The sequence below is a fragment of the Phyllopteryx taeniolatus genome, chromosome 14 (genome assembly GCF_024500385.1).
Source record: "Phyllopteryx taeniolatus isolate TA_2022b chromosome 14, UOR_Ptae_1.2, whole genome shotgun sequence".
NCBI classification, from domain to species: Eukaryota; Metazoa; Chordata; class Actinopteri; order Syngnathiformes; family Syngnathidae; genus Phyllopteryx; species Phyllopteryx taeniolatus.
The window spans coordinates 14,915,356-14,941,445 of record NC_084515.1 but is presented as its reverse complement, the minus strand read 5'-3'; the positions used below and the strand labels follow the sequence as shown (position 1 = coordinate 14,941,445).

Below are 26,090 nucleotides of genomic sequence, written 5' to 3'. Positions count from 1 at the left end.
TTCACGTAGCCACGGCAACTTCAATGTGCCGCGGTATATCATCAGATAAGAGTGGGAAGGGGGTAATTGATGATTCCAGCTGCTCTGTCACAAACAAAGCAGGTGGGTGCTTGATGGACAGTGAGAGGTATTGTCCCAGCTGTGATATTGTCTGATCAGTCTGATATTGTTTTGTCCGAATAATGCTGAGATGAGAAGGCACAGGAAAAAAATAATCAAAAAAAAAAAAAAACGAATAGGATGTATGGTGTTGATTAAGACAAAACCTGCGCTTTTGGGTGCGGAAGTGAAATTCTCATGGATCCCTTCAAGCCTGTAAAACCTTTCCTACGGACGCATCAAAGGGGTCTCGATCAAAAAAATCTGCCTTTATGATGATAATAATGCTCAGAATGTTTTTAATTTAATTAAAATTTACCAGTATTTTGAAGCGAATTATTAAGACAAAATTGGAAATATTATATATATTGTAAAATCGGAAATATTATATATATTGTAAATTATGAAAAAGAAGAGTTGAAGTTGCAGCATTTATATCAGACAGACTTTGAGGCTTTCCCTTATCATGAAATCTTTGAGTTTGAGTTAATCCACTTTTTAATCCGTGTTGGTTCACGAGCCTGATAAGTGACATCCAGCCGCACCGTCGCTCTGCGTTAATCCCCGCTTTGTATTGTAGCCGTGGCAACGAGATGCCTCAGCGTTGCCGACGTTCATCCCGACGACATTGTCAAATGATTTAAACATGCGTCCACAAATAAAAAAATGACAGCAGCAATTTGCAATTTTAATGTGTCTTTTTTGTCTCTATCTCTTCTCCGCATGCTCGACTTTATGTTCCTTCACATCGGAACGCAAAGCGTAGAAAGCCAACTATAAAGGCAGTAACGCGTGGCCGAATAGTATGTTGAATGTATAATGTGTGATCAAATTGACAAATGGAATTACTGTATGGCATTTTTAATATCTCCTGTGAGAATGCTTGATTGATGGAGTGTTGATGGTACTCAAGGGAGTGAAGGGTGGAGGGCATAAATCAAGCGACAGATCCACTGAGCATGTGAACGTATAACTGGAATGTAATGAACGAGGAGCATGGAACCATCCTTGGAAATGAAAACACTCGTGTCCATGAAAACCAGTCAAAGCCGCCGAGAACGCGATGTGCTGATACAATGATAGCCTCGGATTTATTATTCCGTTTTCAGATTTCTTTCTTTCTAGTCATTAAAAGATGAATATGGGTTCAACATTTCAGCTTTTATTTTCGGATATTTACATACAGTATGCATGCGCTACACAACTTAGAAGAAAGCAAATTTTGCTTGTACCTACCAGGTCATTGTGAGCAAAAGTATTGGAACGCGTGACTGACAGGTGTGTTTTGTTGCCCCTGTGTGTCCTATTAATATTCCTTACTCAAACAATAAATAGCGCTTAAAGTCGACGCTCCGTTTCAGATTTAGGTTTGGCTCTCTGAAGACTATATTTCTACTTGTTGGCGTAACCGTAACCAAAGCAAATGCAAAGCTGGGTTTGGGTTGGCTAGTTAGTCACGACAAGCTGCTCAACACAAGCCACAGAAAGTGCAGAAATGAATACATGGAATCGTTTACAGTATACAGTATGTATTTTCAAAATGAGAGTCTATATTGTCTGTATCACTGAGTCAAAAACGTAGTAAAATGGCTAATAGGAAAGTAGTAATTGGTTATTGGTTGTGACATACACACCCTCGTCCTCGCTGTTGGGGTGTATTTTTTTTTCTCGAATTCAAATAATCTATGAGCCATTAGTTAAAGAGTAATTAGTTAGTTAAAAGTAAGATAAATGTGAAATGATTTTACAGTGTTTGGGAACATAACGTGGAGTATATTTAGGGTTTAAACTATTCATATAGTAAATGATAAACATTTGTTTTTTTTGGGGCGGGTGTCCATTATTTGAGAGTTTTTGCTATTTTTCTAAGGCAGCTCAAGGTTTCCCTTTATTTTCCAACTGATGTTCTTGACCTTTAAAATAAGGACTCTTTTTGTGAAGACCTGGCAGACCATCAAAGCTCTCCTGTATGCATTTTTCCAACAATCATCCATTTCCTATACCACCCATTATTTGCCCAATTTCATCAGAAAAAAACACATGCTTCTCGACGTCAATGTTCACAAAGTATTTTTTGCTTCTTGCTATTTCAAATTTAAAAAAAAAATGCCCCAAAAAAAAAAAATATCTATTTTGTTTGTCAAGTTGTGAAACAACATCTCCTTCTCCAAATCACTTTTGGGAGATTAGCTGACGCAAAAAGTGTCAGTGTTGGAAAGGCAAAGGGGTCATGTGCATATATTCTGGATGCTATCCAACATCAAATCAACAGGCAAACGTGGCTTAACTGAAACAAGGTAAAAGCTTGAATCAATACAAAGTTATTCTCAGACCACCCTTTCCACTCTTCCTTGTGTTCCCCCCTTTTCATCGCACTGCGTTTTGGTGAGCGGCCCCGCGTAACGGCCACGCACGTTAGTTCCGACATATGTTCCAATGATCGGATCCTTTTTTTTTTTTTTACACAAAGGCATGGCATACGACGCGTCACGTTGCCAGCTGAGGTGCATTTGCCTGTGGAGAATTTTCTAATAACATCCTGGCATGGTAATGAAATATGTTATCATCGATTTGCCCTGCATGGATCAGCTGACGTGTACAACACCGTCTTATCAACTGTTTACTCACACGTTTAGGAGGATTATTCGTATCCGGTCCGCTGCTTGTATTGCCCTTGAAATCCCCAAGACAAGCATTTGTATGCGGATAAGCACCGCGCATGTAATTGCATGGATGCAAAACTCCTAATTGCCCCATACAGACGGTCGCTAGTAATTTACTAATCATCTTTTATGCCTCGCAAAGACAACGCGTCAATCACTTTTTCCCTCCGATTCAATTAGGGAGAGGTTATCCATGTAAACACAGCATATCATGTAGGAATTTGCTTGGAGGCTAAATTTCTCAACACATTGAGTGCTCAAATGAGGATCGTGATCGTGCAATTTGCTGAGCTTTGTTAGAATCACTTTATTGCGAAGCATTTCGATGTTGAAAGTTTGACTCGTTTTAATGATAACGTACGAAGTGTCAACAATGTTCAATACCATGCTGATCGATCTCCCTCACCCTCCAAATGATATCAAAAAAAATGGCAAAAAAGATATGTAAACACGCTCGGTATACGTGTATTTTTCCATTAGACTCCTAGATGTGTCTACACTTAAGATTTTTTTTGTATGTTAATCCCTGTTTTAAAAACTGCTTTTAGGATATTTTGCAGGTGACACATTAAACACAGTGTTCTAACATAATATGCAAATCAGAATCAAAATACATGGACTGTTTGAGGGTTTTGACAGCTACTTTTGTTTCTTGTCCGTGTGGTTGTCAAGCTCATTGTTTCTCAAACCTTTTCAGAAATACGACCAAACTGTGGCACAGCCTGGAAGTTGCGTGTTCAAATCTCTGCTGCGGCTTTCCATCGTGGAGTTCAGCCCACAGATACTCCTTGATGACTATCCTTGTGCCTAGGAAAGAGGGGGGAAAAAATCACACAGAGACATGTGGAGGGAGTAGGGAGGTTGCTCCAGCACGGCGACATTCTTTGCAGCCAGGAACTGACTGATGCTCAGGGCGTCGTGAGCAGGCGCGTTGTCAAGGTGACGCAGCCACGAGTTATCCTGCCTGACGCCTTTTCTCACGCGCTGAGCGCAGCTAATGGCGCAGGATTTCTTTCTAGATGTAAGTGATGGCTTCTTGAGAACAGATGGCGCTCAAATTAGATAAGCGATAGGAACTTTGTAAGGTTCAGCCTCGGAAATTACTCTCTAATCAGTGAGTGTGTAAACACTCTTCTGAAAGCATCACTAATATAAAGTCCTGTACATAGACTGAAGCCCAACCAAGATAATATATTAAAATTATTCCGAAATGACACGTTTCACTTATCTGGGTTCCATTACGCATTAATATGCTGACAAGTGATAATACAAGTGACTAATACGGATGACTAATGGGAAAACAAATCCAGAATGTGGATCCACTCAATCGCCGTTTGATAGGGAGGAAAACAGTGTCGGCGACGACAAAAAGAATGAAGAACAGAAATTATTCATCAGATCAAAACGTTCTGCAAGGTGATGACTGACCACACACGATGTTTATTAAAGAAACAAATAGGCTGACAGTTCTATCACCGCCACCTGTTGAATCTCTTAAAGCACTGGTGTCAAACACGAGGCCCGGGGGCCAGACCCGGCCCGCCACATCATTTCATGGGGTCCGCTAAAGCAAATCTTGGACTTCACGTTTCTTGCTAAAACTTCTAGCTACACTGAAAATAGGCTTCACTTTTGTGAACATTGTCACCAAACCCCTTTTTACGAAACATTCAACAACAGTTAAAAAAAAAATTACCTTTTTTTCAGTAGCTTGAAAAATGTGAGATTTTGCAACAGCACAAAATCAAGCCCACGAAAAAAAATAAAAAAATTTTTATTGTATTTTATTTTATTTATTTTTTGCCATTTCAGGAGCCTGAGGCCCTGGTGAGGGTGTGAAGGTGTGAAAGCCTTTTTTCATTTTTAATTTTTTTAATTTTTTGCAACATGAAAAATGTGTGATTTTGCAGCAGCACATCCCAAATGTGGCAACCATGGAGATGAATTGGATTCCAGTGAACTCATTAGATTCAAGAAAGCCCTTCGAGATTATTTGTGCCTTGGTGACATGGTGATTTTATCCTGCTGGAGGAAGCCATCAGAAGATGGAACAGTGTGGTCATGAAGGGATGATACGGTCAGTAACCATATTCATGCATCAAAAAATAAATAAAAATTCCATCCAGAAACGTTGATAACTGTATCGAACTGAAGCTTCAATTTCCTCCTCTGAGCTGATCCTGTGCCACTGGTAGGCCATCTTGTTGAAAGGTCAACAGGTTGTGCGTTCATCAACCTAACTAGTGGTTCATATAGTCCCTGTAAAGTGAAAACTAACATATCTTCTAAATTTGACACACCCCAGAGAAGAGTGTTGTTAACAGCCCTGCCAAATTTAATTGAATAAAAACATTCCCATTTTCTCCAACCTCTACTCTTGGGGTTCGTTGTTTTACTCAAGGAAGTTAAGAACCAGCAGTTGAACGAACAATTTTTGGATTGCTACACAGCCACTCTACAACAGAAGCTTTGGAGCCAACCTCAACTCCCTCCTATTGGCGGTGTTATTTTTCAAGGATTTAATTGCCTTTATAAACCTGCTGGCATAAGCACTCTGGGATTTATTGTATCAAGTAATTACCAATTCATTACGCCCCTGATTGCCTGAGAGAAAGCATCTTTAATTAGGTGTTTGCGCAGATCCGTTTTATTATCTCTCTCACGTGATCACCTCTGACTGGCCGCAATCAGCATCTACGTTTCCATTCTGCAATAATCTTAACTTCATGTCGTAACAGATGTCGTGATAAATCGCCAATCTGCCGAACACTATCTTTGGCTTGAGGACGGAAGTTATCCAACCTGGAAAACCAGTTCCTCTGCTATTTGTCTCAATGCAAGCCTTATTGAGCCTACTAATTGGCTATCGTTTCAATTCCAGGTCACAATCACGAAAGTCTGTGGTTCGGCTGAACTCGGTGTTGACCCCACAGGTTAGGATTTGCTCTCAGAAATCTTAGCAGACCCTACAATGCAAGGTAAGCGTTCAGGATAATCTTACACAATAGGGCCTTTGCCGACTTTGGTTGCAAAGGGTGAAAAATTCTCAAATTTGACCCGATTATCAGTGTGTGTACCTTAATTTCGGGAGCGATTGTGGTTGCGATGTAATAGATTTTCTGCAACATTCTGTGAGTTTAAATAAACATATACTGTATGACTAATTGTAGTTCAAACCTGGATGATGCATCTTTGTGACTCATCCAAGTGACCTACTGTATAAAATCCGTCGGGCTCCCAAATGACAGTCAACTGGCTAGGCATTGTCATTAAATTAGTAGTGGGCACATGGCCTAAAAACTTTTATCTTGGAAGAATTTCGAGCCATTTGGAAAGGTTCAGGGTCATGTCAGGCCTGGCCGTGAACCCCCATTTTTGGGGATTCATGGACCCGAAAGAATTAGCCAATTTCCAAAGTAGATTCCCCTCCAAACTGGGATGTACCCTATTGCCATTGTCGGGTGGTTTGGCTTTGGATACGATACATTTTAGGCCGATTGGGAATTAGTTTGCGCTGTGGCAGGTCCAGACCTAGACCACATTTTTGGGGGGATTTTATGGATATTCGGAAACAATTCAGGAACGTGGAAAGTTCAGTCATATACCCCATTTTTGTAAACCTGTAGACCTGAAAAAAAAACCTTCAAAAACAGCCCTATAATGAGCCCCCAAAACTAGAATCTACTTACATTTTTTGGGTGCTCAGAGGTTTGGAAGATATGAAGGCCGTTAAACTCTAAATAATGGCCAAAAATTGCAAAATGTTGACTCGATCCTCCGAGCTCGAGTTACTCGATGCACTTCATCAACTCTGCAAACTTCAACCACAATAGTAAGTGCTGTTGAAATATTACCTCTCTGATATTGTCAATCAAAACTGAGCTGTATTACTGTTTTAAAAGCCGAATTCATGGCTCTGTTTATCTTCCATAGTTTGTACGTTTAGTTGAGGAAAAGAGCCTGGCCAAGCTAAGCCATGAATACTAAGGCAACCCATGGTACCCTTGAGCACAAATCCCCTTCAAAGAATAAAACACATACTGGATCAGTGTCACACTCTTTAGGGCCAAATGATCATCGACGGTGTGAATGAACTTTTCCGACCTCGGTACGGTTTTAATAACAACCCCGCTAATACGTTTAGCCACCTGAATGACAGGTACTGAACAGTACAGGGCCGATAGGATCTGTGCAAAGGACGCCCCGGCTAAAGAAATAAAACACACGGTAAACAAAGGACAGAGTCGCAGCAAAAGAGGTTGAACATAAATTTAAGCGTTCCGTTCTATTGTGATCCATTCTGCCAGATTTATCATCGTCACGCATCATAATGGTGCCTTAAACATACTGTGGTCTGACTTTCTTTTCTTCGCAGGATCTTAAGCACCATATTGGAACAGAGTTTTGTAACGTGATCACTGCCTTTGAGATAACCTTGGCCGCATTCATCTGCGCCATTGTACGTACTTATTAAGAATTACAATGGATGTTCGTCACCGCAGCATTTAAAAGCTTTTTTTTACTCCTTGGTCCAATGTACGGTTGATCTTTGTGTGTGATCACTGTTGGTCTATTCTTTCACAACACAATATTTGCTTTTCTCCCATTTAAAGAAAAGGAGATTTACATGACAATGGCACAACATGTACATTATTTAACCCACATTGCATGAATATTACACAAGCGATACCTCCCTTGATGGTGCTCGGTCTTCGGGTTTTTAATCCTACGTGACTGGAGAAGAACGACTTGTGTTTCTTTTTGGCGCGACCGCGTCCGTTCTTGGTCCGTGTGTATCCGTGTATGTAAATTGCCTCTTTAAAGGCCTTCGGGACAAAATCTGTGCACTCTGACAGAAGTGGACTATTACCAATCAAACAAGTGCCACTTCATTTTTCTTCAGAATGAATATTAACATCTTTGAACTAGACAAAATGCTAGTACATGACAAATGATGTGGTTTTCAACGGATGGGCACTCAAATGAACTATGGGTAAAATGAACAATCAATTCATTGTCTCAGATTGCCTAGGGCGTTGTTTCCCAACCTTAATCAAGCCAAGGCACATAATGTTGATGTAAAACAAAAAACTAAACAAAAAATGAGCCAGAGAGAAATCATTTCAAAACTTTTTCGTACGGTGGCCCTGAAGTGCAAAATACAACAACAACAACAATGACTAATGACAACAGCAAATAATAATAATAATAATAATAATAACCAAATTAACCTACCGGAAGAGATAAGTACTGATGGGGTTATAAGACTCATCGCTGATTGGACACCTTGACCACAAAGTTATTCCGCGTCCGGCGTGGTTTTTGTAATGAGCGTGCTTCAAATTTAGCTGCTGCTATCAAAACATATTCTGATTCAGGACATAGATATGAGGTGATACTGGATAGCACTAATCACGACATTTAAATAAGTATGCTTATCATTACGGTATTACTTGGAGAGCAATTTTTTTGTCGTTGTTGTATTTTTATACTTGTAAAATGTTTGAGAACCACTGCTTTAGACGGCAAACTACTTGAAACTGAATTAACAATACCTTAGCTGGTTACTGCCAATTAAGTGCACTCATTTTGCCTCAGTTGCTTCATATCTTTATCAATCTTCTGCACGTTTGATACAGAATATCTGGCACAGAGATGACAGACTACAAAATTAATCTAAAGTCTGTCATCATCTTTTTTTAACACTGTCTATAATAAACTAAATTGCTGTTTTACGTTGTAGTTATCCTCTATCCTGCACATCAGGGCAATTGTGAGTTTTCCCTTTGACTCCTCTGCAAATATTGCATATGAATGTATGTCTAATAATAATAATGTTATTCTGCTAAACCCGGAGAAAAAATATCTCTTTTAACTCCGCCGCATAATTCTTGGGGGTGAGGCGATGAATTGTATGAGCCGGAAATGCATCCTGTCAACACACGTTAGGCATATATCTGTGGGAAGAAAATATGTAGTGGAACCTTTAAAGTCGATGTTGACATTGCTCAGTGAGCATCAGAAGGATGTTTTTTTTTTTTTGTTGGTTTTTTTTCTGTGCAAATGTACTGTGTGACCAATATTTTAAGGAATATTCTTTAAAAAAAAGTAAAAAAAGATGAACTCTGCAAGTATTTTTATTCCTGTAAAAATGCTGCGCATCAGATCACATTCCATTTGCAGTATACTTCCAAAGGAGTGAAAATATTAATTAGACTTTGTGACTCATGCAGTCTGCAAATGCAGGGGAGGAAAAACAAAACACATAAAGAACTAACAAGCGGAAGAGCTTATTCCCCAGCCTGCAAGTCAGCGTGTGTATACAGTTGTGACAGTATTAGACTTGGTTTCACCCATTGTTGGTTTGCTGCTGTTGTTGTGGAAGCCTGAGCTTTGCTTTTGGTCGCACCTCGTTTTTGCTGCTATGAGTCACCGTGTGACATACAAAAATAACATCTGTGGCCCCTTGCTAAGACGGAAACATACATACATACATACATATATACATACAAATACAAGGCTAAGTCAAGTCAATCACCTGACCTGAATCCGATTGAGCATGCATTTCACGTGCTTAAGACAAAACGGAAGGCACCAATGCCCCAAAAACAAGCAGCAACTGAAGCAAGTTGCAGTAGAGGCCTGGCAGAACATCACCAGGGATGAAAACCAGCGTCAGGTGATGTCTATACATTCCAGACTTCAGGCTGTACAGTAATTGACTGCAAAGGATTTGCAACCAAGTATTCAAAAGTGAAAGTTTTATTTATTTGTTTTTCATTTTTGCCCAATTACATTTGGTCTATTAAAATGTGGGAGGCACATATGGCATAGCAACTGTTGTAATTCCTACGGCGTTCACCCGAATTGGATGTAAGTCTCCTCAAATTAAAGCTGAAATTCTACAGTTAAAGCACATCTTGTTTGTTTCACTTTAAAGCCATTGTGGTGACGTTCAGAGCCAAAAAAGATGAGACTTGTGTCAACGTCCCAATATTTGTGGACTGGACTGTAGGAACACAGACAGAGGGAACCCCGCCACTCCCACCCCCTCTCTTCCGAGATGACCACCAGGCTACAATGGATGCCGATTGGGCAACATTTATCCCACAATGTGATCAATAAAATGTTAGTTTAAACAGGATGAAAGTCCATTTCATGAAATGAAGTAGATGCCTGCAGAGAAGCAGTTTTCCTGTCTCCGATGGTCGATTAGATACAGTGCACTTCTACACCTCAATATTGAATATATTGTTGAAGGAATACCTTGCTAAAAGTATTATTTATAAGTGAGTAAAAAACAAAATATTGGATATAATTATTACATGCAGGTGTATTTCATGCTATTAATTTAATTATTAATTAATGGATGCCTGTCGTGTTCGATTCTATTCTCTGTGTTTAATTGCGATATCATACAATATGATATGTGCATATATTCGTGCGAGATGACTAATTTACATGAATCTTTGACGGGATAAGAAGTGCCCCTGTTAGGGGGGAAAAAAGCTGTTTCAGGCGGGTATTCCTCAGGCTTGCTTGAATCTTATTGTTCCTCTCACCTTTCAGGTCACAGTGGAAGCGAATGGAAGCTCAAGATGGGAAATACGAGTGATGGATGATTAAAAGCAGGGAGAAAATGACACCTGCCTGCTCGAGGGCCCCAGCAATGCTGACATTTAGAATGTATGGATTATTTAAATGATGATCCATTATTGCCCTCTGCTGGACATCATTGTCCCATTATACAACATGGACAGTCATTCCATAGACTGTTCAGTACGTGTGAGTGGTCTCATTCATTCATTCCTTTTATATTTGACTTTTTACCATCATGGAACCCTTTTTTTTTTCAAGTCAAATTACTCACTAAATCGTTTCATGTTTCAATATTTTAATAGTGCAATCGGTGACACATTTGAAAAAGGGAGGACTTCATATTTCACTCCAGAGCTACGGGGTACAGCATTCATCCATCCATCCATTTTCTGAGCCGCTTATCCTCACAAGGTTCGCGGGAGCGCTGGAGCCTATCCCAGCTGTCATCGGGCAGGAGGCGGGGTACACCCTGAACTGGTTGCCAGCCAATCGCGGGGCACATACAAACAAACAACCATTCGCACTCACATTCACACCTACGGGCAATTTAGAGTTGTTAATTAACCTAGCATGCATGTTTTTGGGATATGGAGTACCCGGAGAAAACCCACGCAGGCACGGGGAGAACATGCAAACTCCACACAGGCGGGCCGAGGATTGAACCCTGGTACTCAGAACTGTGAGGCAGACGCTCTAACCAGTCGAGCGCCGTGCCGCCGAGGACAGCATTAAAAAAGAAAAAAAAAGAAAAAAAACTTTGTATTCCCCCTCTATCGCTTCCAAGAGTTGAGTTCCAACAGAAAGAAAATGGATGGATGGACAGAAGGTTCCCACGCAAATAATCTTTTTACAAGCACAATTTGTTGCCAATCTGCTCAAGATTAGAATTTGAATTTGAATAATTTCCACTGGAAACTAATTAAGGGCAGCGCATTTCTAAAGGCCAGGCTGGATTTATACTGTATGGTTCAAGTGACACAGATCATTTTTTTTCCTTTTCAAATGTCACAATTAGGATATGGGTCATGGCAGCATAAATGGATAAAACACATGACATGGGCTATCTTCATTTCCAAATCATTGCTCTTCCAAATGTGGATAGAAATTTCCCACGTGTCGGATATCTGCCAATGTGAGTGCTGTGTAAACGCAAAGATTGGATATTCCTTATCAAATGCCAGAGAAAGCATTGACAAGTAACTGTAAGCAAAATGCGGAGTAATGTGTGGGGTGGATGAGTCAACCTCGGCCAACTAAACATTATGTAATGCTTGAATATTTGCATTTGTATGTGTCACTTGAGATGAACTACATGGAATGCATGAATCAGACGCAGGAATTGCCGTCATTTCTCGTGTATATTGCACATTTCTTTCCCACCAAAATTGTCAAAAGTCAATAGTGCGCATTATACATACGTATAGGGGCAAATAGAAAATAGTTTCACATTTTATAAATTTATGACGCCTAGTGGTTCTGAAAAAGCTATAAAAAGCCAAAATGCCACCGCCACCCAGAGGTTATGAGAAAGGTGTACACTTTCATTCTAATATTCCACCGCCACCTAGTGGATATAAAAAATGTAAAGCCTACACTTTCATTCCAATATGACAGGGGTATACATATATGCATATATGTACAGTTGTGCTCATAAGTTTACATACCCTGGCAGAATTTGTAAAATCTTGTTTTTTTTTTAAGAGGACTGCTGACTGAACAACAACCATCATTAATTGATTTATGGTTATGTTTTGTTTCATGATAATGCTTTTTGAAATGCTTGACCGTTTAATTTGAAACCCATTAAACTAAAATGAAATGAGTTTCGCCTGGTCCTTCACGTTTTCTTTAAAGAATTGTACCCATCGTACAAATTCTGCCTGGGTAATCAAACAGATGAACACGACTGTGTGTTTTCAAATTTAATAAATAAAAGTAGGGCTCTGAATTACAAAATAAGAGCAAGTAAATTTTAAAAAGTATTACGTGTAAACTATTCTTTGAAAGAACTAACAAAATACAGATAATAATTAATGTTTTGATCATATGGGTAGAAGCAAAATCATGCATTGTAAAAATGCACTATACATAGGTAGAAGGGTTTTCCAGAATTTTGAGGTCAACTTTGGGGGTGCGCATTATACACATTTAAGGTAAATTCTAATAGGGCACTTGGTCCGACAGTGTAAATCCAGCCGAAAAGTGAACTGCAAATTTAATGAGATAAAAGTTAAACCCTCGTAAAACTTAGATATGTTTCAACCTTTACATATGTTTACAAGGGTTGTAAATGAGATACCTTCATAAAGAGGTGCCTGGTACTGGCAGGCCTACTCCAGTAAAGCACTTTAAAGCTTTCCATCAAACTAAGCTGAACAGAGAGCTCCAGTGTCATGGCAACTCCTCTATTTTTCACATTAAAAACGAGTTTTTTTCACGGGCCTTTAGGGGGGGCCACTGTCTTGAAAGAAAGAAAGGTTATTGCATCAAGTCCTGAGAGTCACATTTCATTTTGTCTTATGCGTGTTTTACTTAAGTAACTAGCAGGTGGATCAAAGTTTTCAGCAAGTGCTCTCTGAAGGTCAACAGGGAGATTGTGCGATCACGACGCTCGGGGCAGTCAAGCGTGCTTTTGAATTTGGCTCGTGAATGACATAGTGCAGAAACACACCCGAGTGCAGATTGCGTTAGGAACTTTGATGGAAATCAAGTCGTCTTTTGATTGCTTTTGTTGCCCCCCGGGGATGGGAGGGAAAGCCTTTGAGGAAATATGCATGCATGTTTTAAAGCCCGCTTCATTGAAGAAAATAAATAAATAAATAGCATAATACAAAGGAAGTCTGAGCTCCATACTAAGTCAACAATGCAATCTATTTCCGGAAACTGCCTTGTGGATGTTGATGTCAGTGGTCAAGGTGACCGGTCATGTGTAGAAGAACGCGACTGTCTCCCACCTACGTCGTAAAGCAGACCCCACCTTGCTGCTATAAGAAGACACCCAATGGTTCTTCCATCTGGCGGAAGGCTGACCGATCCCTCCCGCTTACTCTCAAGTGTGCCATTTTGTCAGCGCAATGTACTGTTGGCTGTGTTTCCTCCCGGCTGGCAAATAAGCAATCAGAATACCATCAGAGATGTGGGGAATGTGGGCAGACAGGATTTATTAGTCAGAACAGAATATGCAGCGCACCGCAACTCCCACGAAACTGCACCCAAACGCAGTTCAAGGTTTCTCCAAAGCTAAAAAAGATGCCCACTAAAAGCATATGCAAAGGTCCTTGTGTCAACACCGTTCCAGCTCAAGAGATGCAAGCCAGTTTTGTCAAGTTGGTCTGACCACAACGAGCAGGCGTTCATAGATCAACAAATGTAATATTTGACCCAAAGGAGATTCCTCTGGAGCCATAAACCAACTTGTTTGACACGGGAGATACTCCCAGTCTGGCCATGTATGAGTGTGCATCCTCGCCAATGTGTGGAATGAAGAAGTCCCAGCTTGCACCATAACATTGTCCAAATCTGTATTTCCAATGTCATTATAGTTGATATTTGACTCGATTTATCTGGCGCTTGGTGCGCTAGTGTCCTAAACGGTTCTCTTTTTTTTAAAAGTAGGAGCAACAACAACATGTCAGATCAGGTGAAAACCACCCGCACAGTACATGGTTTAAGAGAGGACAGACAAGGGGGAGGATGCAAACAAAACAAAATTAGCAACAAGATAAACCAAGACAACAGCAACACCACCTGCTAGGATCTGGTTGGGGAACTGGGGATTTAAAAAATGAGAGATCACCAAAAGCAATAATAAAAGAAAACAACAACACCTGTTAGAACCTCATTTGGTAATCTGAGAATAAACGAAGAGTTAAAAGAACACAAAAAGTACAGTGGACCCTAACTAGTCGCTGGGGGATAGGGACCAGGCCAACAGCAAATAGCGCAAATAATTGACGCCCATTATAGTTGCATGGAAAATTTTTGTTCAAACTCCCTAACAATCTTGAATAAGTGCCGATATTTTCGGGGTTGGTTCCTCCCCCTCCAAAAAAGAAGGAAAAGTGAAGCAACGATAACGATTAAAGAGCACCTGTTGGAATCAATAGCAAAAGACAAGACTTGCTGTAACGTGGTTGGGAAAGCTGGGGATAAACAAGCAGAAAAGAGAGCCAAACAAGCAATAAAAAAAGGTACCGTTTGGTGAAACTTGGTTGGGGGATCTGGAGATAAACAAGGAGAAAAAAAAAAGACATTGTGAAAAGTGATAGCAAAAAACAAAAATGGAACATAAGAAGCAATTACAACCAAAAAAGCAATAACAACAACATCTGATGCAGCGATATAAAAAGTTTGAAATCCGAGCTCTGGTTTCTTTTTTTTTTTTTTATAAATTAGATTTTTTTGGTACTCTAGCTTTCTGTCATGATTCTAGTTTTACTGAAGACTCCTCGTCGACGTGAATCTTCCCCACCTGATCCTGAACAGGATAAACAGCGCAGGAGATGGATGGCTGGTATTTGTCTACACTTTATCAGCTGGTGGCTTCATGTTTGTTCACATCGCGTATTGCTACTGATTGGCGGCTCACTCACGCTGACTACACGACATCCTGTTCGTTTACCTCTCCGAAGAAAATGACCGCTTGAAAGGATGATATATAAAATGCTGCGACGGGCACATTGTTGGGAGAAAGCGAGGGGAGTTTTGGTAGCAGTGTAGATAGGTTGTCTGTTTGCAACTCATTGCGAGAATACTCTAACATAGTGGTGGGGAATAAGAGGAAAGAAAGAAAAAATAAGAAAAAGCATTTTAGCCAGACCATCATACCTTAAGCAGGGTATAGTATTTAGTATTTCAGCTTTACTGTTAAATATGTTAAAACATGCACAGTAAAATATGAATTGAATCAGTACGACAGTGAAAATGAGAGGAAATGTGAATATTTATTCACGTTGCAAGTAGATTCACAACGTACGACCCTAAAATTTAAAGTTAGGTTTCCACTGTGCGCCCAGTAAGAAAAAGTTAGTCCGACGCCCTAAACTTCAAGGTGAAGATTATTGGTGCCAAGCTTGATGTCACGTGCTTATCTCCTGCTTTTCAGCTCTAATCACATCCCAGGAGTTTGACCGCCTGCAAAAACATCTTTGCAATTACGTCCCATACAGCTTGTTCTGATCACACGTTTTTTTTGTGCTCTGAAACTCAGCCTGCCTTTAATTCCTCACTCCAGGGGTGGAAGCTTTTAGTAAACTGGCCGCGGCTCTTTTCAGCACTGAAGACTTTGAGCCAGCGACTCATCAGTGGGTCCAAAAACGAAGGAACGAGTGGAGCTGACCTTTTCAAATATCAGGCAATATTGTAATTAGACTGTGTGATATTTACATTTTGACCCACTCTCATTAAATAAAGCAAAGGTGGGCTGAAGGCAATTGCTTCTCGACGTGATCAACGTCGCAGGCAATTGAGCTGCATGAAACGATGCGCATTAATTTAACGGCTTCGCTGCTCTAACCCCATTAAATGAGTGTGCTGGAACAGTGTTCTACCTATCAAGGGAGGAGATGTAGTTTTTCAGGGGCTACTAATCTGAGCCTTTAATTTCCCTCACTTTGTTTGGCTGGATTTGCTTCAGATTGATATGAGAAACAGCAGCAGTACTGTTGGCGTGCTTCAACAAGAAGGGCACTCGGGAGAGCGCGGACCTCTGCCAAGCCCGAACTGTTGACAAAAGGAGAGAACACCTGTTTGTGTTAATGTGCCTGTCGATCCAAGCGGGATCTACAACAAAAATCAAATGGGTTTTTCCTTCTTCCCTTCAAAGTCCACAAATGGCAATTGGTTGGAGTGTAATCGTACGCCAAAAATATTACAGTTCAGTACACTTAGGGTACAATAATGGAACAAAACATATTTTTTTATTATTATTCCAGATTATATTATTTATATGTTGTGTTCTAATTATATTTAATATACAGTACAGCAATTATAATTGATAAATATAAATAACTATATAGTCATTTTTACAGTTTTTAAAAATATCATGCATTTGTTATTTGTCACGAAAAGTCAAATACTGTTTTGTTTGTACAGGTTACTGTTAAAAGTGGTTAACTTATTTTCACATTTGTATGACCATTGTTGACTCGAAAAATAATGGCAACATCTTCAACACCCTTGAATGGATGGTTTTGATTTCCATTATTTCCCGAGGCGAAAATAGTTTTGAAATCCGGACAAGTCGGTAGTGGACGATTCCACCATAGAGGCTCCACTGCATTCAGAAAGGACCTTGCTTGGCCTGACAAGAGAAAAACCCATTTCGAGGTCTTTTTCTAGCCGAACAGCGCCCAAAAACTGTCATCCATGCAGCCATTTAACAAGCCATTCTCAGCGTGCCGTTGTGCACACTCGGCTTGTGAGTCACTGCTCAAATGCGATGAAGTGGTGCGGGTCACGTCTTGAGTGTGGAGCGCTTCTTTAAAGGCGGGAACGTCATGGTAAAGTGAAGATGCTGTCGAAATGGAGAGTGGGGCAGGCTTTGTTCTGAGTTGGCCCGGCAGCCGTGAGCCTTTGCCAGTGGAAGTAAATGGGGGCAGCTTATTGCTATGCAGCTACATCACTCCCGTGCGGAGCCTACATCAGGTTTGCTTGTCTGTTCCAAGAAAAAGACCAGAGGTGACAAAGGTACTCACACCGTGTACTTAAAAAAAAGTAGAGATACTTGTGGGAAAAAATACAAATAAAAACTGGTAGAAGTGCTGAATATCTTGCTTCTCCCAATCTGATGCCATTGTTATTAATGCTCCCTGGTTCAACTTTCCTCCATTTTTGGTAAGTGGGAAGAAAGTGAGAACTGAATCCCGGAACTGAATGTGATTAATTATGAGGTGTGTCAGAAAGGTTGCAGGACCGGTGTCACGGGGACGTACTGAAAGATGCGCGAGTCATCACGGGTGATGACTTTCCCTACCAAGTGTGGTCTCACACTCTACTCGTTGCGTGACAACCTGACACAGCATGTGGGGGGGGGGGGGGGGGGGGGAAGTTGAGGAGAGCTGAGGTCACAACGATTACACTGAAGGGGGAAAATTGATATTTTGGCTTTGAAATATAGCTTTGGTGAAACCAGTCGTGGAACCTTTTAATGAGTCATAATTTGTGCGTTTGAGAGGGTATTCCTCGAGCGCGCCATAAACAGTCCCAACTCCCTCAGACGCAGCCGGGCGGACATTTGCTCACACAATGCAGGGAAGCAGTTATCCGATTGTTTCCTTCCCATAATGAAGCCAGCAGGTATGAAGGAACAGGAGACGGAGAGTCCTATCGCGCCTCGGGGACCGGCGCTCTGTGAGAAGATCCTGCCGACACCTGCCCCGTTAACACCGACGACCCCTGCCACTTCCCCCAGTCGGACCCCCCGCTGATGATCAGCCGACGCTGCTTTGTGTTCTGAGATTTAATGCCGACACTCGTGCTTTTGAGGAAGCAGTCCTGATTGTCTGCCTACATATGTTTGGGAGGAGGCTGTCGTAATTGCCCGTTTTCACGCAACCAGCATGTTCATTTGTTACGTAATAGCGACAATGAACAGAACACATGGAATTATGTCTCTTATGTAATTTAACATAACGTAGTTTAAAGGCCACTTGGGCCGCTTATTTAGATTTTACAGTAGTTTCCTATATGTGTCAATAAAGTCACAATTCTCTAGCAGTAAAAAAAATCAGGTGTTTGAACATGAATCCTGTTGATTTGGAATGAGGTCCAAATCTAATAGCATGTGCAATGTTAACTCAACTGTAGGTGTCTAGCATATAACCAATCTTCCTCTACAGAGAAAGTTGCTGTCTTTTTTTAATGAGATCTGAATCTAGCGGAATGTCAAGTATCAACCAAGTATGAGTAAATTCATTGTTAGTATTGAGCACTCAGTGTCAACCTTCTTTTTGCAAACCACTGAACAATTTACTGGCCTGTATCGAGACCAAGAATATTATTTCTTTTGAGCGAGATCCAAATCCGGTGTCCGAGCGAGAAGCCCATTGATTTTGAATGAATTTCAAACCCAGCGGAATGTCAAATATCAACCAAACGTTTGTGTTAACTGTCTGTGTCGAGAACTCAGCAAGAACCCTATTGCCTTCTGAAGGAGATCCAAATCCAGCTCAATGTCAAATCTCAATTACAATAAGTACAATTAAGATCAATGGCAGTGTCAAGCACTCATTTGCACAGAAACATTTAAACTCCAGTAATTGATTTCAAATTTCAGGCCCTGTGTGAGCACATCAGAGCAAGAGCCACATTGATGTTGAATGTTATCCGACCCAAGATGGGAGATGTAGCTTACGTCTAATGGGAAATCGGTCGGTTACTTTTGAGTACTCTGCCAGTCACGGTTTTCTGTATTGATGCATTGAAATGTAACCCATCAAAATGTTCCTGCCAAAGTTTGGGACCGAAAAACCTCTCTCACCGAAATAACGAGGCCGAAATATGATGTTATAACACGAGCAAAAACCGCGGCACCATCCGGAGGGCTGCTTTGGGAACCAGCATCCACAAAAGCTCGTTTCAGCTCATGCTTGGGAAAGTGATCAAGCTCTATCCGCCGCGACTTCTTTCTACTTCACGTTGGAGCTGTGTTACAGCCATAAAGCTCCTCAAACTGCCGCTGAACTGCAGAAAAACTTTTTGCCAGGCTGCAATTTTTCAACGCTGCTCTGTCAATTGGCAAACCACGGTCAAGGCAATGATACAAAAACTTAAACCCCTTAGCTCTCAATTTCTTGAAGTGACTGGAAAAAAAACAATAGTTGGTGCACGAGTGCCAGGAAATCTTCCATTTTCTTATGGGACCACCTAAGAACCGTTGCTCCAACCAGTCCAGTCCTGTCCATCATCTTGAAGCACATCAAAGCCAGCTTAATGTGACACAGACAGGAATCTCAGAGAGAGGCCACTCTTGGGAAGGGAAAGAGGGGTGCGTTCTCAACCACCATCACCACCACCCCCCTCTCTCCCAGGCAGGAGGCAGGATTTGTGAAGATAGCACACAAGTGGCACAACAAGGCACAAGGATGCATCACTCACTGACGCTTTAAGGCCTTTCATTTGCTGTGATGTGTTCTTTTATACAACACGGACAGACCCCCAAGTGAAAAGAGTGATTACATGACCCCACGTCATGTACTGGAACACTGCAGTTCGTTCACAAGGCATCCAGAATCACAGCGGTAAGGCCAAAGGCGACGCCGCAGCCGGTCAAGGGCGGTGGCTGTAAAAAGCCAATACAAACACGCGCTTCATCCCAGCCAGTCATTCTTTTTGCATCCCTTCCTTTCCCCGAGCAGTTGCATTTCTTGATGCGTTATGGTATCGATAGGTTAACAGTCACATATTCATAACTTAGGAGCTGAGCTATAAAGGAGCATTTTTGCGTTCTTTGGCAAAGATGTTGTATTTTCCAAAATAATATCCTCTTTTTTTCCCCACGGCTGCTTAGGAAATCAACGTAAAATCAATGGGATGAGGCTCTGATGTCATTCGCTATTGTGCAATTGTAGCTCATGTCACATCATTAACATCTTCCTCGCATTGTTTTTTTTTTTTTGTTCCAGCCACAAACTCGGTACGGAGCGATGATAGATTCATTGCCTGAATACCCAAAAGCATCAAGACGAAGGTTTAGGAATTCAGTCTGACTGACATAATTATATTATTTATTGGAAGTGTTTTACTCTAATCATAATAATAATATAGTTTTACCTCTGGTTCTGATATAGAACTTTTTGTTTTGTCTTGTTGTCCAAAAATAATAAGGCTTGCTCTCTTTGATGATGCGATGTTAATGGCTCAACTAACTTTTTTTTTTTTGGCTTCTCCGCTTTTGGAGATGTGAGGTTTCCGCCCGACGCCAGCGACTGCATTTGATTATTATACACAGTATATTTTTAACAATAAATAGAATTTGGCATCAGAAGTCATGGAAATCAGTGACAACCGAATACTTAACGTGACCAATTAATATTCAGGGATTTGGTGGGAAAAAAACATTTGTAATATGTTAAAAGTGTAAAAAAAAAAACAAAAAAAAATGAATGAATAAAATAGCAGATTTGGTTAAGATTTTCTGCAAAAATTAAAGGAACAAATGAATTTTTCCAAGAAACATGAAGTAGACTTCATTTGCTTGAGCGGGCCACATAAAGTTATGTGGCAGATTGGACCCGGCCGGCCCATCCTCATTTTCTTCTATGGTCGTGTTTTGAAATACTTCTCGAAAGCTTATTTTGAAATGTGACTGATCAGTTTCCCGACGACTTTGCCATTCGATCCACGCATTGTGGAAAGTTTCGATTTACGACAAGCTTGAAACTTCCCACAACGTTTGCGTCACTTGAGTCTCATTTGGAAGAAATCCAAGCCGTGGTGTTTTGTTGCGGTTCGTCTCAGTGTAGGAAGTGTCGGGAATTCTCTGAAGACGCGTTAACAAATGCCTGTCGCCTTATCAGGGAAGAAGCTTGTTTAGTTTGGCAACATCCTCGTATTCTGCAACGTGTCATGGCAGAGGAAGGCCATATTTCTTCACCTCTACACACCATTCTCAATGGGTTTGGACGGCGGCCTTTTAGAAGTAAATGTGTGCATTTGAGAATACTGCACAAAGTTTCAGCGATTGTGAGATAATGTGGGTGCTTTGTTTTTTGTTTTTCTTAACATCGGAACCGATTTTTTAAATGTGAACGACCCAACACATAACTGGGAAGAAATCGCAATGTTCTCTTGTTGTGTGTGGCGGACTCAAGATAACCATTACCGTGTCAGTGCCACATTCTGGTGTGAGAAGGTCCTTCAAGGTGGAAATACTATTACAGATTTTGTACGATTGTTAGGATAGAGCATGTATATTAGCCAGATGGGTGACGCCAAATTGTGAGTTTCGACATTTTTAATGTGAAGAGGTCTAGTCAGGTGGCAGGCCTCAAGCGCGACTGTCTTTCCATATTTAATGTAAAAAGAGGTACACACGCACACACCGATTTTTAACATCTTAACCGATTTTAAAAACGTGTGAGACCCTACACGATGAGAAAGTATTTAGCAAGTGTGTGCTGTGCTTACTGCTTTTATAGTGTCGTGCAAACAAGATGATCAATATAGTACATCACACGCATAACAATGTTGGCTGTAGTACAATGACTGACCTGTGAGAGGCAGCGTTGTGCCACCGGGTATCCAGATTGCCAGAAAATACAAAGAAGAAGAAATAGCGGAAGCTAGCCTAAACGTTAGCTGTTTAGCGACAGCGCAAGCTAGGGCTGAGCTATATATCTTAAAATTGTTTTTTTGTGTCGCATTTTGATACGCTTGGAATTTTTATGCGCGAAAGGCAACAGTGAGGGGGACGGACATTATTTCCAGACCCATCAACTGTTGGTGACCAAAGAAAGTGAACTCCATGTTCAAAAAAACATCCTGAAAACTTTTCTTTAAGCCAAGAGTTATAGAACAACATATCTGTTTTAAACATTAACCCGTGTCTTCGAAGGGACTCAAAATGTAGAAACGCTCCCGCGCTAACGTTGCGATTTGCAGCCACCGTCCAAAGACCAGCAGGCTCACAAGGATTTTTTTTTATTGGAGGCATCAGCCATTGTGGTTCTTTACCCATTTATGAGCATTGTAAAGTTATTTGCTTGCATCCACCACCTCTACAAAAGGTAACAGTTGCGAAAAGCCTAGTCAGGGGTCTCGGGCGCCACGACAACAGACACTGTCAGGTTTGGGCCACGCAGGAGACCCCCGCCGAGCGGCCACGTCAGATTCCCCGTCCGTTTGACACAGTTTCCACAGCGGATATCACCCAATGCCCCCCTTTTGCGTGACACGTAAGCTTGCTGCGTGGACTTTTATGATGTTTTCACACATCATAAAATCCTTGTGCCCTGCATAGTATCGCCACGTCCCTGCAGGGAGATAATAAAACGAGCCAATTGTTTCAAGATAACCGGACTCGATTAGGTTTTTATTGCCAGTTTGCCGTCCCCCTCAGGAATTGGGATAACATTAACCTCTTTGGAATGAAAAGTATTTGATAAACGAATATAAAGTGTGCCTGCTGATAAGAATGCCCTGTGTTCTCCCATTTGGGAAGCGGTATGTGATCATCTGGGTGACTACGTTTTCACCTGTTTATAAGTCTCTGAAATGATCATATAAAACCTAAACTCTCAATATATATTGTACGAGGACGTTCATTTGAATTTCTGAGAATTTAATTGAGCAGCCTCAAGGGTGCGTGTCGAGTTATTGCATCTCGCATGTAAATTTACACATCAGCTGCTTTTCATTTCAACAGCTATCATTTAAAGGAGGACGTCCGTATTATAGATTTGACTTTTGAATTGCTTGTATACAAATCATTAAGTCTCTGGTGTGTGTCCCCGACCCCCAGCCCAAGTGTGAAATTCAACAACCAAGTACATTTTCTTTTAAGTGAGCGATGCACAGTGTCGACTTCACATAATACCGCCCTCAAGCCGTGTTTCTCTGACCATGATTTTATAATTACGCTGAGTGAAGATCGGCCGTTTTCAAGTGAGGACCCGTTTGGGGATGTTTCCACTGCATGCGCCACCTGACGAATTGAATTGAAGTGTAATTCACCGGCCTGTTGAATGAAGTGCTGCCTCCACAAGTGAAAATACAATGTCTGTCTTTATTGTTGCTCATCCTGTTCAACACGCCTTCTCTTGAATTTCCAAAGTTTCAAGTTGCTAAATAAACACTTTGAGGTGATTTCGACAGCTGTTGCAAATTCTCAATTTCTTGAAGTGACTGGGAAAAAAAACACTATTTGGTGCACAAGTGCCAGGAAACCTTCCAATTACAGACCAATGGCCCCGGAAAGATCCGCCAAAACACTTGTAGGTCCAGGGGGACAGAGAACTTGGTCACACATACCAGGGACCCTGGCAGGAACTGGAAATGGCAAACATTTGCCACTTCCTTTGGGTGTGTGTGGCGGGGCAAAATCTCTAAACTTGTAATTAAAACATCTTCACCCTTCTGTTGCGTCGTGGGTCAGATCAACTCGTTTGAAAAAATATATTCTAAAAATCTAAAAACATTTTAGGAGCCTTAGTCTAGACTTATTTTATTTTTTTAATATTATTTATATTTTTCCATTATTTTATGAAGCACCCCATACAATAAAGAATTAAAAGTTTTTTAAAAATATGTAACGTAAAACTGGTTTTCATCTCTCACTTTACAATAGTCACCCCCAAAAAAGTTTTTGAGAAAAAAAAAAAGTGTCTGGTTCTAATAGTTGGACTAAATATTGGCTGAATAGTCAATAATTGTGTTGTGGTGTGTCATTTTTCTTTTAACATTAACAGCATACTAAAATTGAAAGAATCTGCAGTTTGTGATACTGGATGGTCTCTGTGACAAATTACAGACAAAAGTGATCTAATGTGTTAAGCACTGCACACAAACATGAACACACACAACATTGCGGAGCAACCATGTCAGAATCTGTTCGTCAATCGTCTTTATGGGCATTTAGACAATTGAATTCATCTGAGATGCTCTTTAGGTTCCTTGGTTTTGGTTAACAACGGAGCTCAAATGGGCTGAGCAGTTAAATGCATGGCTGCCGTATTAGTCAGGCAGTAGTTTCAAAACACCATTTATCTTCAATACATTTCAAATTTTTAACAACTCGTCACCTCTGAAGTGCTCAAGATAAGAAAGAGAAGTCGTCCAAAGGTCTTACTTACAGTATCTCAGCTCACTTCATGCTATCGAATCCTCTTTTATTTTCTTTTTTTTGTTGTCATTGTAAATTGAGCTTTGGCTCACACATGACTTTGAGGGAAAATGTAAATCCGATCAAGTTTTTTTGCATTTGACAATTCAGCGCATTTTTTGAGACAAAATGTTGGCCTACCTGGTAGGTGCATTACTCAGCTTTTCCTCAATTATAATCACATTTTACTTGACATCTGTAATCTTTTCACAACGCTTAATGTAAACCTTGGGGGGCGAGTTTACGCAGTTTGGGAGTGTAACTCACAGGAGAGTTTCCTTGAGGGGGAGAACCAGATTGAGGGTACCTCGACTGGAAGATGTGGAGGGGGTTGTGGGAAAATGTATTATGGTCGGGTGAACAAAAAGTCGAACTTTTTGGCCATAATTCCAAACACAACACTGCTCTTTAGCAAAAGGAACACCATACTGCACCTACAGTGAAGCCTCGTGGCGGCGGCATCATGCTCTCACTTTTGAATCTGAAATTTGTAGGCAAATAAAGCAATAAATAAATATTAACAAAATAAAGTCACAATGTGAGGAGAAAAACAATTGTAATTTGAATGACAAAATTGTGTCATTTTATGAGAAAAAAAAGTTGTACATTTCTGGCAAAAAGGAAAGTAATTTTAGACAATTTTGTAATATTAAAAAATAAAATTGTAATATAAGATAAAAAAGTTTTTAAAAAAAATTAAAAGAAAAGAGAAGGTTTTATGACAAAATGTGCAATTTAATGACACAATTGTGATGTTAAGAAAATATATAGTCCTATTTTTGGAGTTACAGTCACATTCTTATGAAACGAATAACCCTAACCCTAATCCTGACCCTAATTTCTTTCTGGAAATAGTACAACTTTATTTTTGGGGAAATGACTTTTTAGTAATATGACAACTTTATTCTCTTAATATTACCACTTTGTCTTTGTAATATGATTATTTTTTTCTTGTAAAGTGCACACCTCTAAGCTAGTAACGTTAAAACAATACTCGAAGTAAGTAATAATTTTAAGAGAAAAAAATGAGATTTGTTTTAGATTAAAGGGCTAATATTAAGAAAATAAAGTTGTAATAATATGTATCATATTAATATTCAAATTACACCAAATTGTCTTAATAGGTTAAAAAACGAATACCTACTTTAAGATGAGAACTGTCAAGCATATGGTCAAGTTACATTTCAGTCAAAGTTTGTCTTTTGGCGAATAAACAACGATTATCAAGGGATATTCCAGGGCGGAGCTGCGTACATTACGCACGGAGGTGGGGGAGGGCGTGATGAGGAGAAGCACCCCGATGCCCTCTGGCAGGATGCGAGCTCACGTTTTGCCTGGTGACGATGAGGAAACAACAACAGAAGGAACGACTATCAGAGAGAGAGGAAGCGATAAACTACGGAAGTCACACGGTTGCGATGGAGCTGCAGTGGATGTCATCCCGTTCGGGGCGACATGGTGGTCTGCAAGCCGTGAACCCATTTGAACTCTGCTGCGAGCCAAAACAGCAGCACCCCGGCCAAACGGTCTCTCAGGTGTGAAAACATGTCAACGAGTTCCCTGCACAATGTTAAAGCTTGTCTAATTATGTAATTGTTTCAATTTGTTTCTGTAAATAGTACGGCTTTATTCTCTAAAAATGTAAATTTTTATAACGCTTAAAGGATTTGTGATTTCATTTTGTAAAAATGACAACCTTTTTCTCAAAATGGTTCGGTTAGTTCGAAATAAATGAATATTTTTTAGAAAAATCTCATAAAATCACCACTGTGTTTTCTTAAAAGATGGCGGTAAAACACTTCTTTTGTCTAAGTGAATGAAGCTCCTCAACTCAGTTCAATTAAGTTCCTTACCACCAAGTTGCCACAAGATAGCGCCAAAGCAATACTATCATGCCCTTGGTCTCAGTG

At 40.5% G+C, this 26,090-nt stretch overlaps 1 long non-coding RNA gene across 2 annotated transcripts in view; it reads right to left on the bottom strand.

Annotated features, from left to right (window-relative positions):
* LOC133489278 (uncharacterized) overlaps positions 1-26,090 on the bottom strand; it is a 33,691-nt gene that overhangs the window by 1,875 nt on the left and 5,726 nt on the right. Inside the window, exons 3-4 of one of the 2 annotated variants that reach the window (XR_009791854.1) lie at positions 14,556-14,581; positions 3,452-3,569 (exon numbers count right to left, since the gene is read on the bottom strand). This is a non-coding gene — a long non-coding RNA (uncharacterized LOC133489278). Of the gene's footprint in view, positions 1-1,375; positions 3,570-14,555; positions 14,582-26,090 lie in introns of those variants that run through there. The other variant, XR_009791853.1, reaches the window with a different exon arrangement.